The sequence below is a fragment of the Hyla sarda genome, chromosome 7 (assembly GCF_029499605.1).
Source record: "Hyla sarda isolate aHylSar1 chromosome 7, aHylSar1.hap1, whole genome shotgun sequence".
NCBI classification, from domain to species: Eukaryota; Metazoa; Chordata; class Amphibia; order Anura; family Hylidae; genus Hyla; species Hyla sarda.
In genome coordinates this window covers 177544949-177571660 of record NC_079195.1, presented here as the reverse complement: position 1 = coordinate 177571660, position 26712 = coordinate 177544949, and the positions used below count along the sequence as shown (strand labels likewise).

The window sequence follows — 26712 nt, the reverse complement described above, 5'->3', positions numbered from 1 at the left end:
TGGGGGAAAATTATACTGCACCTAATGTGGGGGAACATTATACTGCACCTAATGTGGGGGAAAATTATACTGCACCTAATGTGGGGGAATTGTACTGCACCTAATGTGGGGGAATTGTACTGCACCTAATGTGGGGGAACTGTACTGCCAATCCTAATGTGGGGGAACTGTACTGCCAACCCTAATGTGTGGGAACTACAACCTAATGTGGGGGGATCTATATTGCCAACCTAATGTGGGGGGGGGGGGGGGGGACTGTGCGGTGTACTTAAAGTGGTAGTCCACTAATGAGATATATAAGTGTGCATAGGAATTTGTTCATGTTATGATATCTATAGTCCGGCCCTCCAACGGTCTGAGTGACCGTGAACTGGCCCCCCGTTTAAAAAGTTTGAGGACCCCTGAGCTAAATGGATCTACCGGCTGAACAGTAGAGTCTCTTCAGGATTCAGCGAAGGGTTCTCCTTCACTGCATTCTTGGATTAAACTTATAGATAGGATTACTAGATATAATTTTTGCAAGGGTGTCAGTAGTGAGAGACCTTATGGTGTACCTGGTTAGTGGATACATTTTTGTTAGAAGATTCCATAAGGTGTGTATATGGAGCATCTCACATATGGATTGGTGGATTACCGATCATCTTTGCTAGTCATTTATACTACATAGTTCCTATAAAATATTGCAACACTGAATTTAGATCTATGCTGTAGTCATAATTGATTGGTCATATTGCTAAGAGAGGGTCTTATACCGTTGTTAAAGCAACTGTTGAGGCAGATATGTGATACTTACCTGGAGGTCAAGTAATAATACTATAGTAGGATAGGCACTGACCTGGGAGTTTGTTGGTGGTTTCTGGGGATGCACTGTGGGTATCTGAGTGTGAGGGTGTGATGGCGTCAAACTGGTTAGTTTCTAGAGTCAGAAATGTGGAAATCATCAATTATTAACCAACTATTGCAACATGAAAGTTGATATAGAGATTATACATATGGTATATGTTTCGATATCATACATGAGAGCCATTACCTTTATGGGTTCAGAGTAGTGTTGAGCGGCATAGGCCATATTCGAATTCGCGAATATTCGCGAATATATGGACGAATATTCGTCATATATTCGCGAATATTCGCATATTCGCGTTTTATTTTCGCGTATGCGAAAATACGTGCATGCGAAAATTAGCATATATGGAAATTCGCATACACGAAAATTAGCATATGCTAATTTTCGCATATGCGAATTTTCGCACGCCAGTCTCACACAGTAGTATTACAGCCTTCTTTACACCACACAAGCTGGAAGCGGAGAGGGATGATCACTGTGATGTGTACTGTGAAAAAAAAAAAAAAAAAAAAAAAAACGAATATTCGTAATTACGAATATATAGCGCTATATTCGCGAAATTCGCGAATTCGCGAATATGCGATATTCGCGAATAATATTCGAATTGCGAATATTCGCGAGCAACACTAGTTCAGAGTACAATTGGTATAGACTGGTTATCACATGGGGAGCTATGCGTAGGTTATTACAATTTATGTAATTATTATTTATTTATTATGGGCAATATTTTATGGGCAATGATTTATCACAGCACTATAATTTAATTTATAAGTATTATCTGTTCACACGAACGCTAGTATTAATAAGAGGTCCCCCATGACTCCCATCTATATGTAAAACCTATTGAGTGTATACACTCATGATTATGAATAGTGAAAACACCTCTAAATAAATTTGGATACTTCTAACTACACATATGCATGTATATATAATTACTATTACTCACTTATTGGAGGTACCCAGGGGTATGTCTAAATTACATCATAAGAGATATACAAATATATCACAGCTTCTGAACAGACTAATCTGTGGCATTATGGATTAATATATTATATAATGAAGTATATGGCAGCATAGAAGTACTGTGCAATGAAATTGTGACAGCTAAGATCAGGTACGCGAGAAGTCCGAGATGGTGATGAAGAAATGCATCGGAATTTACGGACTGCGCAGGCGCTCTAGTGATCAGTGCATAGGATTTTTCCTAAGTTCTGGCGCATGCGCAACAATAAGCTTATACATTGGATGAGGGGAAGTCATGTGGTACATTGCGAGCATGATGCGATAGTGACCAGCAGAGCTATGATTGGCGCATAGTGATGCACTGAGAGATGAAGTCAGCTAAATGTCACAAACAGAACTAATATAAAACAGGGAACCCGGTCTTGGAGCCATTAGCCTCGCTTCCTTGATAAAGTCAGTGGTCGCTGACGAAAGGTCGGAAGAGGGTGGCTAAAATTGTGTTTTAATCAGCAGCCGTAATTTATTGCCATCATATAACTATTCACAGTATCAATCAGCAATCTCAGGGGTGTACAAAGTGTTCCATGAGAGACATGATCGCTATAATTTGACTAACATATGAACAATGAGCAGTGGCTGTAGTTTTAAATATTCTACTACATCTTAGGGTAGCAATGGGATTTGCTTGTTAAAGAGAGTGTTAATAAAAAATAAGATTTTAACAAGGGGGGTTTCTAATTTAGGGTCTTACCCCTTGGGGGTCATCCCTAAAGGTTGTTGATGAAGATCATTTCACATGACACCAAGAGGTCTCTTACCCTGGTCAGTGCTGTCTGGTTGAGGCTCAATTACCGTGCAGTATCTCAATTGTTGGTCAGCACGTAGAAGAAACCTAGCAAAGACAAAACTGATCAATGTTATGCTGCCATTGAACATTGATTGCCATTAAAAGATTGCAATAGTTCCCTTAAGGGGTGTAAACTGTCCAGAGTAGGAGAAAATCCCCATAGCAAACATATGCTGCTCTGGTCAGTTCCTAAAATGAACAGATATGTCAGCAGAGAGCAATGTGCTTGTGATGCAGTAGAGAGCACTGTGTTCCAAAAACAAAATAATTTCCTCTGTAGTATTCAGCAGCTAATAAGTACTGGAAGGATTAAGATTATTTAATAGAAGTAATTTACAAATCTGTTTAACTTTCTGGCACCAGTTGATTTAAAAAATAAAAAATAAATAAAAAAAAGTTCTCCACCGGAGTACCCCTTTAACCCCTTAAGGACCAAGGACGTACCGGTACGTCCTTGGTCCTGCTCTTCTGATATAACGCGGGGTTACACAGTAACCCCGCGTCATATCACGGCGGGCCCGGCGTCATAGTGAAGCCGGGACCCGCCTCTAATAGTGCGCAGCGCCGATCACGGCGCCGCGCGCTATTAACCCTTTAGCCGCGCGCTCAGAGCGAAGCCGCGCGGCTAAAAGTGAAAGTGAAAGTTCCCGGCTAGCTCAGTCGGGCTGTTCGGGATAGCCGCGGCTAATCGCGGCATCCCGAACAGCTGACAGGACAGCAGGAGGGCCCCTACCTGCCTCCTCGCTGTCCGATCGCCGAATGACTGCTCAGTGCCTGAGATCCAGGCATGAGCAGTCATGCGGCAGAATCGTTGATCACTGGTTTCTTATGAGAAACCAGTGATCAATGATGAAGATCAGTGTGTGCAGTGTTATAGGTCCCTATGGGACCTATAACACTACAAAAAAAAAGTGGGAAAAAAAGTGAATAAAGATCATTTAACTCCTCCCCTATTAAAAGTTTGAATCACCCCCCTCTTTTCCAATAAAAAAAAAAACACAGTGTAAATAAAAATAAAAACAAACATATATGGTATCACCGCATGCGGAAATGTCCGAATTATAAAAATATATCATTAATTAAACCGCTCGGTTAATGGCGTGCGCGCAAAAAAATAGTGCATTTTTGGTCACTTTTTATATCATTTAAAAATGAATAAAAAGCGATCAATAAGTCCTATCAATGCAAAAATGGTACCGTTAAATACTTCAGATCACGGCGCAAAAAATTACCCCTCATACCACCCCATACTCGGAAAAATAAAAAAAGTTATAGGGGTCAGAAGATGACAATTTTAAACGTATTAATTTTCCTGCATGTAGTTATGATTTTTTCCAGAAGTCCGACAAAATCAAACCTATATAAGTAGGGTATCATTTTAATCGTATGGACCTACAGAATAAATATCAGGTGTCATTTTTACCGAAAAATGTACTACGTAGAAACGGAAGCTCCCAAAAGTTACAAAACAGCGTTTTTTTTTTCAATTTTCACCGTAGATTTTTGGGCAAAATGACTGACGTCATTACAAAGTAGAATTGGTGGCGCAAAAAATAAGCCATCATATGGATTTTTAGGTGCAAAATTTAAAGAGTTATGATTTTTTAAAGGCAAGGAGCAAAAAACGAAAATGCAAAAACGGAAAAACCGCCGGTCCTTAAGGGGTTAAGCATATTCATTTTACAAAAAATATATCTGTAAATTGGGTATCAATGCAATCATATTGACCTACAGAATAAAGACAATGGCCTAGACTTCTCAAACTATGTGAGAGTAAAAGTGGAGTGATTTTCCCACAGCAACCAATCACAGCGCAGCTTTCACTTTACCAGAGCTCGTTAGCTGAGCTGTGATTGGTTGCTGTGGAAAAATCTCTACAGTTTCTCTCACAACGTTTGATAAATCTGGGCCCATATGTAATATTTTACATAATGTTGTGTATGTCTTAAAAAACAGAATATTTAAATTTTGTTTCCATTCCTTGGCAGTTTTTTGAACATACTTTGGTCAAATTTGAGTGACTTTTATTTTAGGCAAACATTAGTGATGTCATTACATAGTACAATAAGGGCCACATCAAACATACCCTCATATGGTTCTGTCTGTTAAAAATTGAAAGACTTTAGACTATTAGAAGATAAGATGAAAAAAAAATGTACGGCGAGTACCTGTTACACACTGCAAGCAAACCGTCAAAGGGCATTAATGTCAATGCCTCAGCAGCATCTTTTGCACAAGTTTTCATGTTACAGTTATCCATGACCTGGCATCAGTTTATTTATTATCCCATGCCTGGTCCAGGTGAAGCTGTGGTATCCTCAGACCGTGTATGTTAACTGTGCCCTTATGTCACAAAGTGATACAACTAACCTCCCTGTCATGTACCACCATCTGTCTAACTCCCCGTGGCTGCCCCCAAAATCTTGGGCATCATGCACAGAATCTATACACCCTGCACCCCAGTCAGTAGCACTAGTGCGCCACACCACCTAAAAACACATCATTCATCTGACACGACTGATAAGGCTGACCTATGCTCAGGTGCAGAGGTAATACAATGAGTGATGTCATCTCTAACAAACAGCAATTTTAAACCATTAAAATTTAGTCCCACATGGCTCTCAAAGGATACAATAGATACACAACTGTGTAGAAAATGTTCAGTTTGTCCTTTTATTAGAGCTCATAGATTGTTTGTGAGTTAGAGTACGAAATCTGAGTTCAAGTTGAGACCATTCACGAATTGTAACAAAAAGTGGTGATTTATCTTTTACAATGTACATTCCCCCTAAATGATGTGGAAAAAACCTAAAGACCCCTAAATAAACATGTACAGGAGCACACTGGTGACATTGAACATGCAAGGGACACACCAGCGGGGAATCACTTTGTACAACACCATGATGGACTAAAGGTACAAGTAATAGAGGTAGTCCCGACCCCCTATGAGCATGAAGCTGAGTGGATAACAGTGAAGTCTAATTGGCTTAGTGGTTTAATGATCCTGAAATAAATATGTGATTAAAATAAGCTAAGTAACATTTTAACAGTAGCTGGTAAGATTTGTTATTTTCTATATCCATGCTGCATCATGTGAGCTATATGTTGTATACAATAAATGGAACGCAAGCTATCAGTCCGTGAATAGGATGGTTTTTCTCAGAACGAGGCTTTTAATGCATACCTGAGATAACATCACTCATTGTATTACCTCTGCATCTGAGCCTAGCAAAGCTCCGGTCAGCCTTATCAGTCATGTCACATGAATGACGTGTCATGAGGTGATTGAAGGGTTCAGGGAAGGGAGGAGATAGTTCTCCTAAAATAGTGAGTTACATTTAGTTAGTGTACGACTGCCATCAGAGCTGCACATGAGCACATGGAAATGGTTGAAAAAGTAATGCCATTAAAGGTTCCCGATGAATAACTGGCTAATGAAACACGTTGGACCGAAGAAAAACTTACTGTGAATATCCAATCAGAAGGATATCAGGTTTTTACACGTAACATTTTTATATATGCACTTTAACAAATACGGGACTGAAAATTAAATGTGCAATAAATAGAGTGAGAGTGTGGCTCCTGGTCCTACTCACTGATGGATATTTTGAACAATGAATGCAATTTACAAGAGATTTGTGCAGCACTGCTGATCCAAGTGCTTTATCACTATAGAAGGACCTACACATATGAAAAAATTATAGAGGCAAGTGAAGAAGCGGCACTCCAAGATAAGTTAATGGCTGTATTTATTCACCCATCTTGTGCAAAATGCATTTTGCACAAGATGGGTGAATAAATACAGCCATTAATTTATCTTGGAGTGCCGCTTCTTCACTTGCCTTTGGATTTTGTGGTTTGGGGTCAAAACCAGAGGAGCAGAGCACACACTTGAGAGCTAGAAGCTCATTTTATACAGTGCCGATTCTCCATCTTGGATTACTGTATGAAAAAAATTGTGATATTTCTGTTAATCCTTCTAACTCTATTGAGTTGAACAGATTCACTATGACATATGGTGGACAGTAGAGACTTAGTGAATAAGCAACACAGGTGTGTTCTAATGTATGTGCAATTTTAAAGAAAAATTGCATTCAATATGAACACAAAAAAAAGCTAGGTGTTGAATAAAAAATTCTGTTTTGTACATCATAAAGAAACGCTATGTGGAAAAGTATTATTTCATCTGAAACATGTTATTGTGAATAGAGTACTTGCATATCTAGAAAAACACATCTAATGCGAACAAAACAAGAGTGAGGTGAGGAGGAAAATTGGAATCTTACAAGAAACGTGTGAGCATTAAGGTTGTGTATGAACGGGAATAGAGAAAAAAGTTGCACCTTACTATATATATATATATATATATATATATATATATATATCCTTAAAATGCATTATATGTAAATACTCGTGTGTACTGAGAAATGGCGTAACTGGAGTGAATACAGGTGAAACTTGAAAAATTGAATACATTTCATTAATGCAACTTAAAAGGAAAGGAAGCATGAAGTGCTCCAAAATCTCCTGGTAGACGGATGCGTTGACCCTGAACTTTTTGAAGCACAGTGGACCAACACCAGCAGATTACATGGCTCCCCAAATCATAGTCATTTGGGGTTTTCATGAGCTGTAAGCCATAATCATCACAATTATGGCAAATCACGACTACAACTATCTTACTTTGCATGTAATGAGTCTCTCTCATATATTAGTTTTACCTTTTAAGTTGCATTACTGAAAGAAATTAACTTTGAGTTTCATCTGTAAATGTGTAATATAAATAGAGAGTAAACTGGTGGTGGTCGTTCTAGTTCATGTTCATGTTCATGCCCCCTAGACCTCTTATCCCCTATCTAAAGGATAGGAGACAAGATGTCTGATCGGGGGTCCCAGCCGCCATGCCAGCCTCCCATAGACTTGCATTGAGGTGGCAAGACGTGACCTCACCTGGCCCCTGCATCGCCAGTCGTTAAGTACGGAGCGAAGTTCGCTCCATGCACCAGATGACAGGGCGTCCTGCAGGAGAGATCATGGGGGGGGGGGTCCCAGCAGCTGGACCCACGCAATCCGACATCTTATCCCCTATCCTTTGGCTAGGGGATAAGATGTCTAGGGGCAGAGTACCCCTTTAACAAAATGTTTTATAAGGACACAATATAAGAAAGTAGTTGCTTTCTTCAATAAGATAATTTACATTTCACATTTGTTTACTACCTGCAAAATTAGTACATGTGGTTTTTATTGTATTAAATATGCTGTGCACAGATGTTAGGTAGAAGTGAATGCCTGATAGACTTATGCACGACCAAAATTTGCGTTTTTTTTTTTTTCGGATAACATTTTTTTTTGGTTCTGTTAAACCTTCGGGAAATAGTAATTCATTTTATTCTGTTTTCGAATGCATTCATATATATTTTTTTTCGGTTCTATTTGAAAACTGTTTGGCTGTCGGATGCATTCGTTATTTCGGATCTCTTCGTTTTATATATATATATATATATATATATATATATATATATATATATATCATTTGTTTCACTTTCATTTTTGGACAATTTTGTTATTCGTTTTAATGCTTATTTCTATCGCTTATTTCTGATGCAGGCCTTGCTGATCCTCTCTTGTAAAAAAATAGCAGGTGTTACCTTGGCTTCTGGCACAGAGACAACTGCAAAACAAGTTTTCCTCAGGTAAACTGTCCATTTCTGCAAATCCAGTGACTCCACACTCCAGTAACACCAGGCAAACTCTCACAGGACGACCTCACAACTAAATAAACAGCCTCAGTGTCTGTGATTCAGTAGGGATCGACTGGAATAAGCTAATTGGCTAAAAGGTATTATGTAACAATGAACTCCGATCATGTGAACTCCCAAGGACCAATTGAAAAAAATCAAATACATTCTTTATTTTCGTTTTACGGTTAACGAATGCATTCGTTATCTTACGAATGCATTCATTATTTTACAAATGTATTCATTAATCTGATGTTCTTATTATCGTGGTTATTCGGAAATGTTCCAAATATATTTTTGTGCGTTCAGATCAATCCAAACAGCCAAAAACGGTAAAATTTGTATAAATTAGCATTCGTGTCGAAATGAATTGCACATGTCTAATGCCTGACTCTGAAAAGCCAAAACCACAAAGGGTATGTTCACATGGGTGTATTTAAAAGGCATTTTACACTGTAAGTTAGGACTCATTTACACTATGGGATCTTTGGCAGATATTTCATCTCTATCAGCCGTTGGCAAAGCAAGTCATTGCTATGCCCATAGTAAATGTGCCATTTTAATAAACAGGAATGCATTTTACAGCTGATTCTGCAAAAATAATGAACATGCTAATTAGAGATGAGCGAATCGAAGTTGACGAACCCGAATTCGCTACGAATTTCCTGAAAAATTTGATTCGCAACGAATGCGAATATCGCCGCGATTCGATCTCGCAAATCGCTTCATTAAACTCCATTTTACAGCGTTCCAGGCTATTGGAGACCTAAGATGGTGGATCCACATGTGAGTACATGGGGCAGGGGATTATGGGAGGGCGTGAAACAGCGGCGGGAATGAAGGTAGGCGGGCTGACCCTAAATCACGTGTGAGATGCAGCCTGTGATGTCACAGTCTCTATATAATCGGCGGCCATCTTGCCTCTCTTCATTTCATCTATGCACTCAGATAGAGAGGACGGGACTGCGTGTGTGTGAATCGCTCATACCACAGCGTTACACTGCAACTGCTAGTCACATCAGCATTAGGGAAAGACAGGAGTGCAGAGTGCTTTGCTGTTACACTGAGAAGGATCATTTATTGCTAAACCTCCTATTCACGTTATTGAGCATTGCAGCAGAGAGGGGCAGATAGCTGTCAGCTGCCTCATACAGATCTCCAAGCTGCCTGAACTTTCTGAAGCATCTCATCTCCTCATTTTTCAGACCAATTGAGTTTATTTTTTTTGCTCCACAAATCTTCTGCTGCTCAGAATTGTGTGACAGAGTGCAATTTAGGATTTAATCCCTGGATTTTTTTTTTTTGTGGTGCTGCACTGTTGGGCCCTGCTGCTGTTCAGAAATACGTGATTGTTCAGTGGACTGTAGTGCATTTGTACCATTTTGTACCTGTTAATCTGTCAAGGGGCTACATACTGTGCAAGTCCAAACAATAGTATTCACCGGCTGTTTTTTTTTTTTTTTTAAATAGTTTTTTCTGCGTATAGTTACGCATATATAACTGCCCTCATCAGTGCATACCGCATAGGTACATCCAAGTATTGTACCATTTAGTACATGTTAAGCTGTCAAGGTGCTCCATACCGTCAAAATCCAAACAATAGTATCCACCGGCTGGTGTTTTACAAAAATACAGAGTTTTTTCTGCGTATAGTTAGGCATATTACTGCCCTCATCAGTGCATACCGCATAGGTACATCCAAGTATTGTACCATTTAGTACCTGTTAAGCTGTCAAGGTGCTCCATACCGTCAAAGTCCAAACAATAGTATCCACCGGCTGGTGTTTTACAAAAATACAGATTTTTTTCTGCTAATATCTAGGCATATTACTGCCCTCATCAGTGCATACCGCATAGGTACATCCAAGTACTGTACCATCTAGTAGCTGTTAAGCTGTCAAGGTGCTCCATACTGTCAAAGTCCAAACAATAGTATCCACCGGCTGGTGTTTTACTGGTGTTTTACAAAAATACCTAGTTTTCTCTGCATATAGTTACGCATATTACTGCCCTCATCAGTGCATACCGCATAGGTACATCCAAGTATTGTACCATTTAGTACCTGTTAAGCTGTCAAGGTGCTCCATACCGTCAAAGTCCAAATAATAGTATCTACCGGCTGGTGTTTTACAAAAATACAGAGTTTTTTCTGCGTATATGTTATGCCGAGCGCTCCGGGTCCCTGCTCCTCCCCGGAACGCTCGCGGCGTTCTCCTCTCTGCAGCGCCCCGGTCAGACCCGCTGACCGGGAGCGCTGCACTGACATTCACGATGGGGATGCGATTCGCATAGCGGGACGCGCCCGCTCGCGAATCGCATCCCAAGTCACTTACCCGTCCCGGTCCCCGGCTGTCATGTTCTGGCGCGCGCGGCTCCGCTCTCTAGGGCACGCGCGCGCCAGTTTTCTAAGTTTTAAAGGGCCAGTGCACCAGTGATTGGTGCCTGGCCCAATCAGTCTAATTAGCTTCCACCTGCTCCCTGTCCATATAACCTCACTTCCCCTTTCCTTCCTGGCCGAATCTTGTTGCCTTGTGCCAGAGAAAGCGTTTAGTGTTGTCCAAAGCCTGTGTTTCCAGACCTTCTGCTATTGCTATTGACTACGAACCTTGCCGCCTGCCCCGACCTTCTGCTACGTCTGACCTTGCCTCTGCCTAGTCCTTCTGTCCCACACCTTCTCAGCAGTCAGCGAGGTTGAGCCGTTGCCGGTGGATACGACCTGGTTGCTACTGCCGCAGCAAGACCATCCCGCTTTGCGACGGGCTCTGGTGAAAACCAGTAGCAACCTAGAACCGGTCCACCGACACGGTCCACGCCTATCCCTCGCTGACACAGAGGATCCACATCCAGCTAGCCGAATCCTAACAGTATAGTTACGCATATTACTGCCCTCATCAGTGCATACTGCATAGGTACATCCAAGTATTGTAACATTTAGTACCTGTTAAGCTGTTAAGGTGCTCCATACCGTCAAAGTCCAAACAATAACATTCACCGGCTGATGTTTTACAAAAATACTGAGTTTTTTCTGCGTATAGTTACGCTTATTACTGCCCTCATCAGTGCAGACCACATAGGTACATAAAAGTATTGTACCATTTAGTACCTGTTAAGATGTCAAGGTGCTCCATACCAACAAAGTCCAAACAATAGTATCCACCGGCTGGCATTTTACAAAAATACAGATTTTTTTCTGCTAATAGTTAGGCATATTACTGCCCTCATCAGTGCATACCGCATATGTACATCCAAGTATTGCTCCATTTAGTACATGTTAATCTGTCAAGGTGCTCAAAACCGTCAAAGTCCAAACAATAGTGTCCATCGGCTGGTGTTTTTCAAAAATACAGATTTTTTTCTGAGTATAGTTAGGCATATTACTGCCCTCATCAGTGCATACCGCATAGGTACATCCAGTTATTGTACCATTTAGTACCTGTTAAGCTGTCAAGGTGCTCCATACCGTCAAAGTCCAAACATTAGCATTCACCGGCTGGTGTTTTACAAAAATACAGAGTTTTTTCTGCGTATAGTTACGCTTATTGCTGCCCTCATCAGTGCAGGCCGCATAGGTACATCCAAGTATTGTACCATCTAGTATCTGTTAATCTGTCAAGGTCCTACATACTGTGAAAGGACAGCCGTAAGTAATCACCTGCTGCTTTTCTAGACAAATACTGTTTAAAGAGTAGTGTAGCGTATTGTAATACCCTCATAAACGCACTAAGTATGTCAGGCAGAGAAGTGCCAGGATGTGCACAGAGGAGTGGCAGAGGCCTAAATACTTCAGGCAGAATTGGCAGCAGACTTGGGGCGAGTGGCAGTAGGAGTCGCAGCGAGAGGCCTGAGCTCCCGTTATCAGCCAGCGGTCGTATCTCCACCAGCAACCCATCTGCCGTCGTCGATTGGTTAACACACTCATCCACATAATCACAAGTGACATCTGACACCCCCAGTCAACATTCGGTGGGTTCCTCAGACACAACCCTCAGTTGGCATGGCCCGGGAGCAGTCCCTGTCCTCCCATTGCCTTTGTCCTATGCTGTTCCCTCTCCTAGAGAAGTATCTTATGCTGTGGGTTCAGCTCCACTATTTACTGAGGATGATCTAATAGAGGACAGTCAGCAGCTACTGGACAGCCAAGAAGGGGAGGAGACAATGCGCCGCTTGCTCCGCTAGGCGGCCAAGTAGTGATGCGGAGAGTGACGTGGGAGGCGGTGTTGCAAGTGTTCAGGGTCCTGAAGCAGACACTGTTGGGGAACCTGAGCAGGACATCAGTGATGTGCACACAACTGTTGATGATGATGAAGCTGATCGCAATTGGGAACCGGGTGCAGAAGGGGCTTCATCATCATCAGGAGAAGAGAGTTGCAGGTTGCCCTTGAGGCAGCAAGGCGGTAGCACGGCTGGCAGTCAGCATGGAGGCAGGAGTGGAAATTCAGAAGCCAAACGTGCCCAGGGGAGACCACCTGCTTCGTGGCAACCTACCTTTCCGGGAGGTAGTGGAACAGGGGTTCCTGGACACGGCGCCAGTAGCAGTCAATTAGTGCGGACTGAGGGTGGAAAAATCAGCTACTCTGCGGTGTGGAAGTTTTTCATAAGGCATCCGGAGGAGGTTCACATAGCCACATGCAAGATCTGTCGGCAGAAGGTGAAGCGTGGCCAGGGTCCCAATGTCGGCACCACGGCCCTGCGTCAACACATGCTTCGCCACCATAAAGTGGCCTGGGAGAACCATGGCTCCGATGTAGTGGTCCAGCCTGCTGCATCACCCAGTGGCCATCCGCTCCCTCCTTCATCCACCCAAGGCTCCACCACCTCAGCCGAAGGGAGCTGTGTGTCAAACCCTCCTTCTGTTGCTCCTGCTTCTCCCGCTTTTAGTCAGCCATTCCACCAACAATTCATCGGCAAAGCCATGTCCAAGAGACAACAGTATGCGCCCACTCATCCAACGGCGCAGAAGTTGAATGTGCTCCTGTCCAAGTTGCTGGTGTTGCAGTCCCTCCCTTTTCAAGTGGTGGACTCTGCACCTTTCAGAGAATTGATGGCTTGTGCCGAGCCGAGGTGGAGAGTCCCGAGCCGAGGTGGAGAGTCCCAAGCCGTCATTTCTTTGCGAAGAAGGCAGTACCAGCCCTGCATAAGTTTGTACAAGAGAAGGTGGGCCAGTCCTTGAGCCTGTCGGTGTGTTCAAAAGTGGACGGCAGCACCGACGTGTGGAGCTGTAACTACGGGCAGGGACAATACTTGTCTTTTACGGCCCACTGGGTAAATGTGGTTCCTGCACAGCCACAACAGCAACTTGGACAGGTCACACCGCTTACTCCTACACACTCTCGCTCCCAGGCAGTTGGTCCTGTTACAGCGTGCAACGCCGCCTCCTCATCCTCCACCGTGTCCTCGGCCTCCACTGCACATCCAAATCTTGGTGGCCCTTCATCGTACCATGTGTGTAGGGCACGGCGGTGTCAAGCTGTTCTTCACATCGTTTGCCTTGGCAAGAAGTCTTGGAAACAATGGCCGGTCAGGGCAATGGAGACGTTGCGCCTAAATCTCACGGCCACATGAGCCCTGTGGGGGCTTGTTGGATTTAGTCCTTCGTACCCACACGCTAGGGTACGGGACATGCAAAGGTTGTTTTAAATTTAAAATAAAAAAATGATGGCGCTGCTGGGCCTGGGTCTGGGAATTTCAAATTTTCTCATGGGTAGCACCCGCTATCCAAAATCTTTTTCAAAAATTTCTAAAATTGTGGTGTTTTTTTGGGGGGGATTGTGAAGCCCTGGTGTGAACTCGTGCATCAGCCATCTCCAGGCTGTGTCATTCAGGCAATATATGGGTTACTGATGCCGCTGTGGGGCCTGGGTCTGCTATTCATCCACTATATGGTCTCCTCATGCTGCCAACACCTCCATGCTGTGTCATTCAGCCACTATATGGTCTCCTCATGCTGACAACATGTCCATGCGGTGTCATTCAGCCACTATATGGTGTCCTCATGCTGCCAACACCTCCATGCTGTGCCATTCAGCCACTATATGGTCTCCTCATGCTGCCAACACCTCCACGCTATGTCATTCAGCTACTATATGGTCTTCTCATGCTGCCAACACCTCCACACTGTGCCATTCAGCCACTATATGGTCTCCTCATGCTGCCAACACCTCCCCGCTGTGTCATTCAGTCACTATATGGTCTCCTGACACTGATGCCACTACCAGGCTCTGTAATTGTGCTGCTGTGCAGCAGTGATTCTAAAAGCGATGCCGGTAATCTGCATGTTATTCTGAATAACAGTATTATTTCACTAACCCAGCACACTCCATATGCGTTTTAGAACACAGCAAAGTGTTCTATACCCCTATAGAGGCTGTATGTAGGCTAGAAATAGCCTTTTTTAATATAGATTCGCCGCAAAAAAATTCGGATCGAAACAAACTTTATCGGAAAATTCGGCGAATCGACCGAATCGAATTATTGAAAAGTTCACTCATCTCTAATGCTAATGTCTGGGATGAAAAATTTTGCTGTGGGAACATCCATCATGGAAATTACATAGTGTGAATGGGCTCTTTGAACTGCAGTGGATTGCCACACTATGATCTTCACCAACAGGGATGTGCACAGACATTTTGGGGGGCAGTTGATGAAGTTAAAAAAGGCACTTCTTAGATATATGGAAAGGCCTGCGCAGCTGGCCTGTAATTGTGGGAGGAGCGGGATGACCATAAAACCCACGGCTCTCCCCCCTTCATTGACGCCGTGGGTTCTTCGCTTGAGGGTGTCACGTGATGTCGGCAGGAGGTGGAGTCACGTTCCTACCGGTCAGCTGACTGCACGAGTCAGCTGACAGGAAGCTCGCTTCAGCCGGCATGGTGGGGGTAAGTGGCCGTGGCTGACCGGGGGTAACGCTGGCTGTTCCCGGACTCCGGAGGTGAGCCGGAGTTCAGGGAAACCCTTGGTCAGCCCGGCCCCAGGTTATCGCTTTACATGTCGGCATTCGGCATTCGCCGGTAGCATTATACGGTTTTCGGCTACATATATTTACTTACGCATGTATATGGTTACTTTGTATGCGAACAGCCTCCTACACAGGCATATCATTACCGCACTAGGTGAACGGCTTGCTGCGCATGTATGTGTTTACTTATGGCTTGCTTTATTATGTGTTGATTACTTTGTTATGCGAACTGTCTCCTGCACATGTATTTCATTACTGCACTATGTGATCAGTCTCCTGCACGTGCATATCATTACTGCACTATGTGATCAGTCTCCTGCACGTGCATATCATTACCGCACTATGTCATCAGTCTCCGGCGCGTGCTTATCATTACCGCACTATGTGATCAGTCTCCTGCACATGCATATCATTACTGCACTATGTGAACAGTCTCCTGCACATACATATCATTACCGCACTATGTGAACAGTCTCCTGCACATGCATATCATTACTGCACTATGTGAACAGTCTCCTGCACGTGCATATCATTACCGCTCTATGTGAACGACTTGCTGCGCATGTATACCATTACTTTGTTATGTGAACAGCCTCCTGCACATGCATATCATTACCGCACCATTTGAACAGTCTCCTGCACGTGCATATCATTACCGCACTATGTGAACGACTTGCTGCGCATGTATACCGTTACTTTGTTATGTGAACAGCCTCCTGCACGTGCATATCATTACCGCACTATGTGAACGGCTTGCTACGCATGTATATGATTACTGCATTGTGCGAACAGTCTCCTGCACATGCATATCATTACCGCATTATGTGTTAGGCCTCTTGCACATGTATTTGATTGCTGCATTGTGTGAACAGTCTCCTGCACATGCATATCATTACCGCTCTGTGTGATAGGCTTCTTGCTGATGCATATCATTACCGCACTGTGTGAACAGTCTCCTGCACATGCTTATCATTACCGCACCACGTGAGAGGCTTCTTGCACATGTATATCATTACCGCACTACGTGATAGGCTTCTGGCACATGTATATCATTACCGCACTATGTGGTCAGCCTCCTGCGCATGTATATCATTACCGCACTATATGAACAGTCTCCTACTTATTTTATCATTTCTGCACTATGTGAACAGTCTCCTGCACATGTATAACATTACTGCACTATATGAACAGTCTCCTGCACGTGCATATCATTGCCGCTCTATGTAACAGCCTCCTGCACATATATATCATTATCACATTTTGTAGTTCTGTGCTGCTGGGAGGATCTATATGTCTCCAGTATACTGAGACTCGCACACCTTTACACTCAATCGCACTCACCGCTCCGCCCCACCCTGTGGCCTTATGCTTCATCCCCACAGCTGCCAATCTGGTCAGTCTAAGGCACGCTACACCAACAGCTGCGCTCACCTCCAACCTTTGTCTCTTAACTAACTTCCTCACAGTTTTCTTTTCATTTATTTTATATTTATACTTCTGTGTTTCCGGGCGGTGTGCCTCCAGCTGTTGTGGAGCTACGATTCTCACTTATAGGAATCATGCCGTAGGGTTCATGCTGTACACATCCTGGTACCCATACACGTTGGTAGGATTCATGCCGGTTACATTTATACACACGCTTGTACATACTTGTAGCATTATGCTGCGTACACACTTATAAGATTCATGCCGTACACAGTACACACTGGTAGGATATCCTGTACACACGCTTGTTGGATTCTTACTTACACGCGTTAGGATTATCCAGCACATTCGCCGGTAGCATTTATACGGTTCACTTGATCGCATAATTCATAAAGTTCATGCGGTACATACCATTGTAGCATCCATACTGTACACTTGCTCGTAGGTTCACGTAGTATACACGCTTGTACTCGCTTGCAGGGTTCATACTACACACACTCTTGTAGGAGTCATGTTGTACACACTCATAGGATTCATACTTTGTACACGCTCATACGAGTCACACTGTACGCACGTTTATAGTATTACATGGTCCACGCTCGTAGGATTACTACTGAATATGCACTCAGAAGGTTTGTGCTGCACTCCCGCTCGCAGGACCTGTATCACGCGTGTTTGTAGGGTTATATTACTCGGGTGCACGCGGGAATCAGGCTGCGTGTGCACCCGTGGCATGTGTTCTGTACATGCACTTGCGCTATTTGTGAAGTTCGTACGCCCGCAGTTTAGTGCAGCGCACATGCTCATACAGCACATGGGGTGTGGCCCTGTACGCAGGTATGTGGTTATAATAGTTACTACTTCCCGGCATATTCTCTGCCATCAGGTCGTGGTTAGCTTCAGGCATTCACTGGTGGTCTATACGCGTATATGGTTGGCCCGAGTATAGGTTCATCAAGTTGGTGGTACAGCCATGCATAGCGGTTCACGACAGTTTCACACGTAGTCGTTCTGCACGCATCTTTATATAGGCAGAGTGATACATAGCAGTTGTCGCTGCTGACACATATTACACGACGCACAGGCGGGGCTTACCCAGTAAACCGTTGCAGACGGGGTATGTCTCATTATCGTTGGTACTGACATGCCTTCTGAACGACACTGACATTACGCATAGGTGGTATTTACCTGTTAAGCCTGTCATGTTACAGGAAGGGCACGTCGCATAGTTCTTATGACTGTCACGCCACACATAGGTGATGTATACCCATCATGCCTGCCACGCCTGCAGGGAGTACGTCGCACGGTTGTTACTGACACGCCTTCAGAACAGCAATAACGCCACACATAGGTGATAAGATTTGTTTTATTATCCAAGTAATCACCTCATGAACCTGACACGTCTTCAGGTTGTGTTTACTTGTGTCGTCGGTGCACCTCTTTTACGATATAGTCACGTTCTCAAAAAACGGAATTCACCATGTTTTGGGTTGTCATGGTACTCGTATAAACTTTCGCACTTACCACTGGGCACACGCTTATCTAGACTCAGTTACGCATATAATTCTCGTCCGACACGTCTTCGGATACTTTCCCTCTGTTCTGGTTTAAAGTGTCGTACATTGTTCTCAAGTAATCACCTCATGAACTTGACACGCTTTCAGGTTGTGATTACTTGCGTTGTCGATGCGCTCCTTTCTCTGTGTAGTTATGTCCTAAAAATGTACTTCATGGTGTTCTAGGTTGATTTGGTACTCGTATAACGTTTCGCACTTGTCACCGGGCGCATACTCGTCTAGACCCGGTTACGCATACGATTCTCGTCCGACACGTCTTCGGATACTTTCCCTCTGTTCTGGTTTAAAGTGTCGTACATTGTTCTCAAAGTAATCACCTCATGAACTTGACACGCTTTCAGGTTGTGATTACTTGCGTTGTCGATGCGCTCCTTTCTCAACGTTTCGCACTTGTCACCGGGCGCATACTCGTCTAGGCCCGGTTACGCATACGATTCTCGTCCGACACGTCTTCAGATACTTTCCCTCTGCCCTGGTTTAAAGAGTTGATTATTATTGTCCAAGTAATCACCTCATGAACCTGACACGCTTTCAGGTTGTGATTGCTTGCGTTGTCGATGCGCTCCTTTCTCTGTGTAGTCATGTCCAAAAGTGTACTTCAGGGTGTTCTAGGTTGATATGATACTCGTTTAGCGTTTCGCACTTGTCACCGGGCGCATACTCGTCTAGGCCCGGTTACGCATACGGTTCTCGTCCGACACGTCTTCGGATACTTTCCCTCTGTCCTGGTTTAAAGAGTTGTTTATTGTTGTCCAAGTAATCACCTCATGAACCTGACACGTTTTCAGGTTGTGATTGCTTGCGTTGCCGGTGCATTCCTTTCTCTGTGTAGTCTCGTTCCTAAAGATGCTCTTCAGGGTGTTCTAGGTTGTTAAGGTACTTGTATAACGTTTCGCTCTTGTCACCGGGCACATACTTGTCTAGGTCCAGTCACGTATACAATTCTCATCCGTCACGTCTTCGGATACTCTCTCTCTGTCCTGGTGTTAGACGGTCAGCTATGTTATAGATAAATGAGCTTGGCTAGACGATTAGTTTGGCTGTCCCTACTACATACATTTACTCTCACATGTGCTCACGTTGAAGGAGTCCAGAATATTGCAGCAGATGCCTTGTCAGCAAATACGCAAAAAATTTATGGTACGGCGTGGAACTCATTTCCAAATTCAGATCCAAGCACGCCGAGGGCGACAAGATTTCAGTTCCCTTCCTATTTGCATATGTCGGGTTTTGCCATATCACACTGCATTTATCCCACAATACTATTAAGAGTTATCTAGCCGGTATCCAACACCATCTATCCTTGACCAATACCCGTAGTTACTCTATACTCTCTTCTCGCTTGGTGAAGTCCGCTCTGAAGGGCATCCTTGAGCAGGAAGTCCCTCGCAGCCCAGTCAGACAACCAATCACAGGCAACATGTTCAGGCAGTTGTCCGACTTGTTAGACTCCACACCATTGGGTATTCGTGATAGCCTCAAATTAAAAGCGGCCATGTACCTTGCCTGTTATGGGTTTCTCAGACCGGGTGAGTGTACTGCTCGGACCATTAACGCGCCCTTTCCTTAGGTCAGTCAGCTGTCACATGTCTCTGATCATTTCCAGCTGTCCCTCAGTCAGACCAAGACCTCGTCTCCGGGTCATACGGTGGTTGTCCGGTTTTCCCACCGTGCACAAATGGTGTCCTGTCACAATCCTCCGTGAATTGTTGAATGCCTGTGTTAACCTATCAGCTGACGACCCTTTACTCCATTTCAGATCCAACCCGCTAACTACTTCTCAATTCATCAAACATTTACGCATTTCGGTCAGGTCGCTGGGAGGAGTCCCGACTTCATTATCCGGTCACTCCTTCCGTATTGGCGCAGCTACAGCCACTTCTAAGCACGGGGTCCCGACCCACGTAATCATGAAATTAGGATGTTGGAAATGCGGATGCTACATGCAGTATTTCCCTAACCCTCGCAAAGAAATGGCTAGCGCATTCCAGTCTCTTGTGTTGTAATCTGCAATAAACAAATGTTTGTTTAAATCCGGGTTTTGCCCTCTTTTCCAGGCATATTCTTTACGCCGCAGTTATGGCACACTTCAGACTGCTTAGTTGAGGTCGATTAGGTTATTGGTTACAGTTGGTTGTTAGGTTAGTATTAGGGTTGTACGCATATCAGTCATGTAGCAACGACCACAAATGGAAAGGCCTGCGCAGCTGGCCTGTAATTGTGGGAGGAGCGGGATGACCATAAAACTTCTTCGCTCCCACCCGCCCCCCCTTCTTTTCATTCCATCACACTTACCACAGGGTATGCCCTCTTTTCCAGGCATATTCTTTACGCCGCAGTTATGGCACACTTCAGACTGCTTAGTTGAGGTCGATTAGGTTATTGGTTACAGTTGGTTGTTAGGTTAGTATTAGGGTTGTACGCATATCAGTCATGTAGCAACGACCACAAATATATATATTCCCGACTACCCAGTAGTCCCATTAAATGGCCACATAATGATGCCACACTGCCCAGCGCTGCCCAGTAGCCCACAATATGTAAGTGGTGATGCATACAAGGTATGTATTGTCGCCCATTAGGGGTGCATGCTGGATGTTATCAAACATTGGGTTTAGAAACATAAACCTCCACACCAAGATGACAAATTACTACTGCAGTGACTAAGTAATACCACTAAGTGAGACCAATATCACCAAATACATCACTATAAAAGGGATAAATAATTCTGCCACACTATAAGCACTATCATTGCAACACATAATTACTGGACAATACTACTATACTGAATAAAAAAAAAAACTCTATACAAACTAGTATCCCTCCCAAACAGTGAACAAAAATTGGTGACCCCAGCTCTACACAGGTTCTGCAGACCCTATACAAAGTTACTTCCAGTGACAAGTGTCATCTTCTTGAAGTCATTATCTTTCCTTTCCTTCTCTATCTGGCTCAGACCACAATGAAGACTAGTGTTGCTTGCGAATATTCGCAATGCGAATTTTATTCACGAATATCGTTTTTATTTTATTTTTTTATGAATTTTTTTTTTCACAGTACACATCACAGTGATCATCCCTCTCTGCTTCCAGCTTGTGTGGTGTAAAGAAGGCTCAAATACTACTGTTTTAGACTGGCGTGCAAATTTTCGCATATTCGAATTTTCGCATATGCTAATTTTTGTATATTCTAATTTTCCCATATGTGAATTTTTGCATATGCGAAAATATGCAGCGAATATTACGTATATGCAAATTTAGCGAATATATTACGAATATTCGTCCATATATTCGCGAATTATCGTGAATTCGAATATGGCCTATGCCTCTCAACACTATTGAAGACTGTGGAGACTAGTCCAACTATGAATTGTCTCCACAGAATCTGTCAGACAAAAATAACCTATTTGTCCAGTTATCCCTACATTTAGGGCCCTGAAAAATACCTCTCTTGGTGCCCTGCATAGTATGAGGGAGTAGGTAAGTGTGTTGGGGGAAGAATTGAGGGGTGTGGTGGGTAGGTAGTCCCCGCAGCCAATAGATATTCCCCCCTATTACATAGATGCCCCCCAGTAAGTAGGTAACCCACCCTTATTAGGTAGATGTCCCCAGTAAGTAGGCAATTTCCCCCTATTGGGTAGATGACCTTAGTAAGTAGGGTAATTCCACTCTATTGGTTAGATGCCCCCAGTAGGTAGATGATCTCTCTTATTAGGTAGAAGATTCAACTTGGTAGGTAACCATCCCTCCCCATATCACTGGTAGGACTAGAAATCCCTTAAAATTATACACGCTGCTATGGAACCTGTCAGTTTCATATGACATATGTGTCAGGTGTTGGCCACTTTAAAGGGGTATTCCAGGAAAAAACTTTTTTTTACATATCAACTGGCTCCAGAAAGTTAAATAGATTTGTTAATTACTTCTATTAATTTTTTTTAATCCTTTCAGTACTTATGAGCTTCTGAAGTTAAGGTTGTTCTTTTCTGTCTAAGTGCTCTCTGATGACACGTGTCTCGGGAACCGCCCAGTTTAGAAGAGGTTTGCTATTGGGATTTGCTTCTAAACTGGGCGTTTCCCGAGACAGGTGTCATCAGAGAGCACTTAGACAGAAAAGAACAACCTTAAATTCAGAAGCTCATAAGTACTGAAAGGATTAAGATTTTTTAATAGAAGTAATATACAAATCTGTTTAACTTTCTGTAGACAGTTGATATATAATTTTTTTTTTCTGGATAACCCCTTTAAGTCTGAGCAAAACCTGGTTAGTTGAAACCACAGCATAATGAAGCATCCAGAGGGTTTGTCACTTTGTTTTTCCAAATGTATATAATTGAAATGCTACTACTGAGATGTGGAGCCCATATATCTCAAAGATCATCACTGAAAAAAGTCTGACACCTGACACCACATTATAAGTCCCTGCGCCTCCCACACTTCCCTGCCGGATCTTCAGTGCCCCTAGCCTGAGATTAAGCGACTCTTATAGCCTATTAGCCTTACCCGTGTATCCAGACCTTCCGCTACGTTATTTGACTCCGCACCTTTGCCGTCTGTTTTGACCTTCTGCTACGTTTGACAATGCTCCTGCCTTACCCTTCGTTACCTCGCCTTGCCCAGCTACCTGTGTGGTCGAGCCATATCGGGGGTAGCAACCTGATAAAGACCAGCGGCATCTTAGATTCCGCTCCCTAATACAGTATGGTCCGAGTCATCAGCCACACAGGTTAGAGGATCCACATCCAGCTCTGTTACAGCAAGATCTGGCCATGGATCCCGCTGGGGTTCCTCTGCCTGATAGTCCGGATTTCGCTTCCATCGTGGAGCTCCAGGCACAGCAGTTGGCCCAGCAGGCACAGCAGTTGAGCCAGTTATCCGCCATGATGTAGCAGTTGCTAACTGCACAGCAACATCCTCCACAACCACAGCCTTCTCCTGCTCCAGTGCTGCCTCCCGCTCCTGCAGTCATCTCCGGATCAAGACTCTATCTCATCCCGAGAAATATTAGTGGGGATCCCAAGTCCTGTCATGGTTTCGTTACTCAGTGCTCCATGCACATCGAACTCATGGCGGATCAGTTCCCTATGGAACGAGCAAAGGTAGCCTTCATCCTCAATCTTTTAACTGGAAGGGCTTTGGCCTGGGCAACTCAGCTTTGGGATCGCAGTGATGCCCTCAATAAATCTCTAGGCATTTCTGATGGAATTATCGAGGTGTCTTTGAAGAACCTGCTTGAGCTTCCTCCGCTGAGACGGCATTGCTAAATCTTACTCAGGGCAACTCCTGTGTGGGCGAGTATGCCATTCGCTTTTGTACCCTGGCATCGGAGTTAGCATGGAATAATGAAACTCTTTGCGCCACCTTCAAGACAGGATTATCAAGTCAAATCAAGCATGTCCTGGCAGCCCGGGAATTGCCATCTAATCTGAATGAGCTTATACAGTTGGCATCCCGGATTGATAGCCGTTTCTCAGAGTGACGTGAGGAACTACGCCAAGAAAGGGAGTCTGCACAACCTCAGCACTTTCCTCGTCTGGCACCTGTCTTCCAGCAGCCACCACAACCTTTTATGTTGCCTCCCGCAGTGGAGGCTATGCAGGTGGATCGGTCTCGCCTGGCCCCGCAGGAAAGAACTTGCCGACGAACTGAGAATCTATGCCCATACTGTGCCAGTGCGGATCACTTCCTAAAAGATTGTCCTCTGCGTCCTCAGTCACAGGAAAATGCTCGTACCTACGGTTTGTGGAAGAGGCCTCCCTAGGTGCGAATATCACCTCTCCACGCTTAAATATGATGGTCCAGCTTTTCCTACCCTTCAATGCGATCATCACCGTTCTTGCCTTTTTGGACTCTTGCAACGTGGGAAATTTTATTGATGCTTCCCTAGTACATAGGCATCGTCTGCCGGTGTCCCGCCTGTTAAAGCCTCTGTACATCTCTATGGTCAATGGTGAAACACTGGACTGTGCTATATCACACAGAACCATTGTCTATGCAGGTCGGAGTCTTGCATAGGGAGAAATTGTCCTTCTATGTTCTCCCACATTGTACTTCTCCTCTCTTGCTTGGCCTACCGTGGTTGCAACTCCATGCTCCGCAGCTGGATTGGAAAACTGGAGAAGTTCTTCTCTGGGTCCGCATTGCAACAACCACTGTATCCACATATGTATCTCAAAATTGGGACCATCATCTCGTCCTATGCCCGGTTTGCCTTCCTTTCTTCAGGACTATGCTGATGTCTTCAGTGAAAAGCAAGCCAAAGTGTGACCACCACATCGTCCCTACGATTGTCCCATTGACTTGCTACCCGGCCCCACACCTCCCAGGGGCAGAATCTACCCTTTGTCTGTTCCTGAAACTCTGGCCATGTCTAATTACATCCAGGAGAACCTTCAGAAGGGATTCATCAGGAAGTCCTCTTCCCCTGTCGGAGCCGGCTTCTTTTTCGTGGGAAAAAAAGACGGGTCTTTGAGACCATGCATTGACTACCAAGGTTGGAATAAAATTACAGTAAAGAACCGCTACCCATTTCCTTTAACCTCAGAGTTATTTGATTGTCTGCGAGCTGCCAAGATTTTTTCTAAACTAGACCTTGGTGGGGCCTATAATCTGATTCGTATACGTGAAGGGGATGAAAGGAAGACTGCGTTTAATACTTGTGACGGACTTTAAGAATATCTATTGATGCCATTCAAACTCTGTAATGGTCCAGCAGTATTTCAGGGGTTCGTCAATGATATTTTCCATGACCTCCTGTACTCCTGTTCTATCTAGACCAGATACTAGCAAACCACTTATCTTGGAAGTAGATGCTTCTTCAGTTGGAGCAGGTGCAGTGTTAACGCAAAAGTCTACTAAGGGGAACACTTTAACATGCAGATTTTTCTCATAAAAAACGATACCATCGGAGATCGCGAGCTCTTAAGTTGGCGTTAGAAGAATGGCATCACCTCTTGGAAGGCTCTGTACATCTTGTTACTATTTATTCAGACCACAAAAACTTGCTCTAGCTTCAGACAGCCCATCGACTCAACCCACGGCAGGCCCGGTGGTCTCTACTTTTCTCCAAGTTTGACTTCTACTTCCACTTCCGTCCTGTGGAAAATAATTTACGAGCAGACGCTCTTTCCAGGTCTACAGATGTGTATGACCATGAATCTCCTCCGCAGCATATTATTTCTCCTGAACGTCTCATCTCTGCAGCACCTGCAAGTCTTCAGCATCTGCCTCCTGGAAAGACTTATGTATCTCCCCGTATGCAGCTTCGAGTCTTAAAATGGGGACATTCCTCTCTTCTGGCCGGCCATCCGGGCATTTGTAAATCCCTATAGCTCATCTCCAGACAATACTGGTGGCCTACCTTAAAACGGGATGTCGTTGATTTTGTCCAGTCCTGCTCAGTCTGTGCTCGGGATAAGACCCCTTGTTCCAAACCAGCGGGATTTCTTCAGCCCTTGCCAGTTCCAGAGCTTCCCTGGACCAATATTGCCATGGACTTCATTACCGACCTTCCATCTTCCTGTGGCAATATAGTCATCTTGGTGGTAGTAGATCGATTTTCTAAAATGGCTCATTTTTTACCTTTATCCGGACTTCCTTCAGCACTACAGCGTGCTAAGCTATTTCTTCAGCATATCTTTCGTTTACACGGACTCCCTTCCCATATAGTATCTGACCACAGAGTCCAATTCGTCTCTAAGTTCTGGTGGGCCCTCTGCTCATGCCTTCAAGTTAAGCTGGATTTTACCTCGGCTTACCACCCTCAATCTAATGGACAGGTTGAGAGGGTGAATCAGATCTTAGGAGACTATCTACACCATTTTATTTCTGCACGTCAAGACGACTGGGTTGATCTGCTTCCCTGGGCAGGGTTTTCCTACAATCATAAAGATTCCGATTCCACTGGTACTTCATCCTTCTATGTGGTCTATGGACTTCCCCCTCGTCCTCCTCACCCCTTATCTTCTTCCTCTGAAGTTCCTGCTGTTGATGAACAAGTGTGGAATTTTTCTTCCATCTGGCAGAAGACATGTCGCACTCTTCTACATGCTACTTCTCGCATTAAATTCCAAGCGGACAAGAAAAGACGTCCTCCTCCTGAATTTTCTCCTGGTGATGGTCATCAACTAAATATAACCATTTCAAGATACCCAGTTATAAACTAGGTCCTTGCTATTTGGGTCCCTATAAAGTCAAGAAGAGACTTAATCCTGTGGCCAATTCCCTCCATTTACCCTCCTCCCTCCGGATCCCGAATTCCTTCCATGTTTCCCTCATGAAACTGTTACGCCGAGCGCTCCGGGTCCCCGCTCCTCCCCGGAGCGCTCGCTACACTCTCGCTCCCGCAGCGCCCCGGTCAGA

The 26712-nt window shown here is 44.1% G+C and overlaps 1 protein-coding gene across 6 annotated transcripts in view; it reads right to left on the bottom strand.

Moving 5' to 3' along the window:
- The window catches only part of LOC130282771 (pulmonary surfactant-associated protein D-like), a 179257-nt gene that overhangs the window by 76481 nt on the left and 76064 nt on the right, over window positions 1–26712 (bottom strand). For 2 of the 6 annotated variants that reach the window (XM_056531446.1, XM_056531447.1), the window contains exon 2: window positions 2629–2702. The exons of 2 other annotated variants lie outside the window; for them this stretch is intronic. The gene's annotated coding sequence lies outside the window, so the exon portion shown is untranslated. Of the gene's footprint in view, window positions 1–835; window positions 917–2628; window positions 2703–26712 lie in introns of those variants that run through there. 2 more of the 6 variants (XM_056531445.1, XM_056531449.1) reach the window with 2 other exon arrangements.